Source organism: Gasterosteus aculeatus, unplaced genomic scaffold (assembly GCF_964276395.1).
Source record: "Gasterosteus aculeatus unplaced genomic scaffold, fGasAcu3.hap1.1 HAP1_SCAFFOLD_25, whole genome shotgun sequence".
Classification (NCBI taxonomy): Eukaryota; Metazoa; Chordata; class Actinopteri; order Perciformes; family Gasterosteidae; genus Gasterosteus; species Gasterosteus aculeatus.
In genome coordinates, this window is record NW_027554884.1 from 105,001 (window position 1) to 110,000 (window position 5,000).

The window sequence follows — 5,000 nt, forward strand, 5'->3', positions numbered from 1 at the left end:
AAGAGATCCGGGTTCTGGCGTCTTTTTCCGGGTCCAATTCGGCCGTTGTGGGCCTCTGGAGGTGTTTGGGTCCGAGTTCCGGGCTCTGGGGGTGTCTGGTAAAGAGATCCGGGTTCTGGCGTCTTTTTCCGGGTCCAATTCGGCCGTTGTGGGCCTCTGGAGGTGTTTGTGGAGCTCATCCGGGCTCTGGGGGTGTCTGGTAAAGAGATCCGGGTTCTGGCGTCTTTTTCCGGGTCCAATTCGGCCGTTGTGGGCCTCTGGAGGTGTTTGTGGAGCTCATCCGGGCTCTGGGGGTGTCTGGTAAAGAGATCCGGGTTCTGGCGTCTTTTTCCGGGTCCAATTCGGCCGTTGTGGGCCTCTGGAGGTGTTTGTGGAGCTCATCCGGGCTCTGGGGGTGTCTGGTAAAGAGATCCGGGTTCTGGCGTCTTTTTCCGGGTCCGATTCGGCCGTTGTGGGCCTCTGGAGGTGTTTGGGTCCGAGTTCCGGGCTCTGGGGGTGTCTGGTAAAGAGACCTGGGTTCTGGCGTCTTTTTCCGGGTTCGATTCGGCCGTTGTGGGCCTCTGGAGGTGTTTGGGTCCGAGTTCCGGGCTCTGGGGGTGTCTGGTAAAGAGATCCGGGTTCTGGCGTCTTTTTCCGGGTTCGATTCGGCCGTTGTGGGCCTCTGGAGGTGTTTGGGTCCGAGTTCCGGGCTCCGGGGGTGTCTGGTAAAGAGATCCGGGTTCTGGTGTCTTTTTCCTGGCTTAATTCGGCCGTTGTGGGCCCCTGGAGGTGTTTGCGGACCTCCGCGGGTGAAATAATGGAAAAAAAAAAAAGTTAAAGTTTCCAGTCGGGACTATGTGGAGCGAAAAAAACCCGGACTTTTTTGGCTCCGTCAGAAACTAAGTAAAAGTCGGAATATGTGAAGGAAAGCCCAGAAAATGCCTGGGCTTTTTTAGATCGCTTCGATAAATTTTTTTTTAGCTCACATCACTGGGCCACCAGGTCGCAGATTTCAGAAACCTGGTTTTCGGAAACAGAGATCTCCAGGACAGGGCCCCGAGCTTCGGGGGGAGCGTTCCCCAGCTGGACCTAAGCATAGTGGGCCAGGCCCCGGGCGGAAAGACGCTCCTGGAGCCGAGATACAGGGGTGGCTCCCCGCGCGACTTACCCGATTTCGGAGCACTATTTTCGGACAGTGATGGCAGAGCAGTGGGTGTACCGGATGGAGGAAAATAACAGCTCCAGAGAGCGGCAGAGACCAGACCATGACCCAGAACGGCACACTGTTCCCGGACAGTGATGGCAGACCAGCAGGTGTACCCCATGGATGAATAAAGAGTTCCAGAGAGCGGCAGAGACCAGACCATGACCCAGAACGACACACTATTCCCGGACAGTGATGGCAGAACAGCAGGTGTACCGCATGGATGAATAAAGAGCTCCGGAGAGCGGCAGAGACCAGACCAAGTCCCAGAACGACACACTGTTCCCGGACAGTGATGGCAGACCAGCAGGTGTACCGCATGGATGAATAAAGAGTTCCAGAGAGCGTGATATCCCAGACCATGACCCAGAACGGCACACTGTTCCCGGACAGTGATGGCAGAACAGCAGGTGTACCGCATGGATGAATAAAGAGCTCCAGAGAGCGGCAGAGACCAGACCAAGTCCCAGAACGACACACTATTCCCGGACAGTGATGGCAGACCAGCAGGTGTACCGCATGGATGAATAAAGAGCTCCAGAGAGCGGCAGAACCCAGACCAAGTCCCAGAACGACACACTATTCCCGGACAGTGATGGCAGAACAGCAGGTGCAGTGGATGGATGAATAAAGAGCTCCAGAGAGCAGCAGAGACCAGACCAAGTCCCAGAACGACACACTATTCCCGGACAGTGATGGCAGAACAGCAGGTGTACCGCATGGATGAATAAAGAGTTCCAGAGAGCGTGATATCCCAGACCATGACCCAGAACGACACACTATTCCCGGACAGTGATGGCAGACCAGCAGGTGTACCCCATGGATGAATAAAGAGTTCCAGAGAGTTCCAGAGAGCGGCAGAGACCAGACCATGACCCAGAACGACACACTATTCCCGGACAGTGATGGCAGACCAGCAGGTGTACCGCATGGATGAATAAAGAGCTCCAGAGAGCGGCAGAACCCAGACCAAGTCCCAGAACGACACACTATTCCCGGACAGTGATGGCAGACCAGCAGGTGTACCGCATGGATGAATAAAGAGCTCCAGAGAGCGGCAGAACCCAGACCAAGTCCCAGAACGACACACTATTCCCGGACAGTGATGGCAGAACAGCAGGTGCAGTGGATGGATGAATAAAGAGCTCCAGAGAGCAGCAGAGACCAGACCAAGTCCCAGAACGACACACTATTCCCGGACAGTGATGGCAGAACAGCAGGTGTACCGCATGGATGAATAAAGAGTTCCAGAGAGCGTGATATCCCAGACCATGACCCAGAACGACACACTATTCCCGGACAGTGATGGCAGACCAGCAGGTGTACCCCATGGATGAATAAAGAGTTCCAGAGAGTTCCAGAGAGCGGCAGAGACCAGACCATGACCCAGAACGGCACACTGTTCCCGGACAGTGATGGCAGACCAGCAGGTGTACATGATGGATGAATAAAGAGCTCCAGAGAGCGGCAGAGACCAGACCAAGTCCCAGAACGACACACTATTCCCGGACAGTGATGGCAGAACAGCAGGTGTACCGCATGGATGAATAAAGAGTTCCAGAGAGCGGCAGAGACCAGACCAAGTCCCAGAACGACACACTATTCCCGGACAGTGATGGCAGACCAGCAGGTGTACATGATGGATGAATAAAGAGCTCCAGAGAGCGGCAGAGACCAGACCAAGTCCCAGAACGACACACTATTCCCGGACAGTGATGGCAGACCAGCAGGTGTACATGATGGATGAATAAAGAGCTCCAGAGAGCGGCAGAGACCAGACCAAGTCCCAGAACGACACACTATTCCCGGACAGTGATGGCAGACCAGCAGGTGTACCGCATGGATGAAAATAACAGCTCCAGAGAGCGGCAGAACCCAGACCATGACCCAGAACGGCACACTGTTCCCGGACAGTGATGGCAGAACAGCAGGTGCAGTGGATGGATGAATAAAGAGCTCCAGAGAGCGGCAGAACCCAGACCAAGTCCCAGAACGACACACTATTCCCGGACAGTGATGGCAGAACGGCAGGTGTACCGCATGGATGAATAAAGAGTTCCAGAGAGCGTGATATCCCAGACCATGACCCAGAACGACACACTATTCCCGGACAGTGATGGCAGACCAGCAGGTGTACCGCATGGATGAATAAAGAGCTCCAGAGAGCGGCAGAGACCAGACCAAGTCCCAGAACGACACACTATTCCCGGACAGTGATGGCAGACCAGCAGGTGTACCGCATGGATGAAAATAACAGCTCCAGAGAGCGGCAGAACCCAGACCATGACCCAGAACGGCACACTGTTCCCGGACAGTGATGGCAGAACAGCAGGTGCAGTGGATGGATGAATAAAGAGCTCCAGAGAGCGGCAGAACCCAGACCAAGTCCCAGAACGACACACTATTCCCGGACAGTGATGGCAGAACGGCAGGTGTACCGCATGGATGAATAAAGAGTTCCAGAGAGCGTGATATCCCAGACCATGACCCAGAACGACACACTATTCCCGGACAGTGATGGCAGACCAGCAGGTGTACCGCATGGATGAATAAAGAGCTCCAGAGAGCGGCAGAACCCAGACCAAGTCCCAGAAAGACACACTATTCCCGGACAGTGATGGCAGAACAGCAGGTGTACCGCATGGATGAATACACAGTTCCAGAGAGCGGGAGATCCCGGCCGATGTCCGATGACGAAGCACTGTATGGGACACTTTGAAGGAAGGGTCGGTCTCCTGGATGAAAAGAACTTTAATTTTCTGACTTAAAATACGGAGTTAAAGTTTCCAGTCGGGACGATAAGGAGGGCAAAAAAACCCGGACTTTTTTGGCTCCGTCAGAAACTAAGTAAAAGTCGGAATATGTGAAGGAAAGCTCAGAAAATGCCTGGAGAATTTTGAGCGGACCGGAAAAAAAAAGTTCCAGCTGACATCACTGGGCCACCAGGTCGCAGATTTCAGAAACCTGGTTTTCGGAAACACAGGGCTCCAGGGCTGAGACCCGGGCTTCGTGGGGAGCGTTCCCCAGCTGGGCCTAAGCATCTTCGGACAACTTTGGGCGGAAAAGCGGGTTCGGGAACCGGGATATGGGGCGGGTTACGCGGCGTGACCTGCCCGAGTGCAGTGCACTATTCCCGGACACTCATCTACTTAAAATCTCCCTGATTACCTGCCAGAACAGAGCAGATCCAGAGAGCGGTATTTCACGGCAGCTATCCGATGATGAAGCGCTGTTGTCGGACACTGATGGCAGAACAGCAGGTGCGGTGGATGAAATAAACAGTTCCAGAGAGCGGTATTTCACGGCAGTTATCCGATGATGAAGCGCTGTTGTCGGACACTGATGGCAGAACAGCAGGTGCGGTGGATGAAATAAACAGTTCCAGAGAGCGTGAGATCCCGGCTGATATCCGATGAAGAAGCACTGTTCTCGGACACTGATGGCAGAACGGCAGGTGCACTGGATGGATGAAATAAACAGTTCCAGAGAGCGTGAGATCCCGGCTGATATCCGATGAAGAAGCGCTATTGTCGGACACTGATGGCAGAACAGCAGGTGCGGTGGATGGATGAAAGAAACAGTTCCAGAGAGCGTGAGATCCCGGCTGATATCCGATGAAGAAGCACTGTTCTCGGACACTGATGGCAGAACGGCAGGTGCACTGGATGGATGAAATAAACAGTTCCAGAGAGCGTGAGATCCCGGCTGATATCCGATGAAGAAGCGCTATTGTCGGACACTGATGGCAGAACAGCAGGTGCGGTGGATGGATGAAAGAAACAGTTCCAGAGAGCGTGAGATCCCGGCTGATATCCGA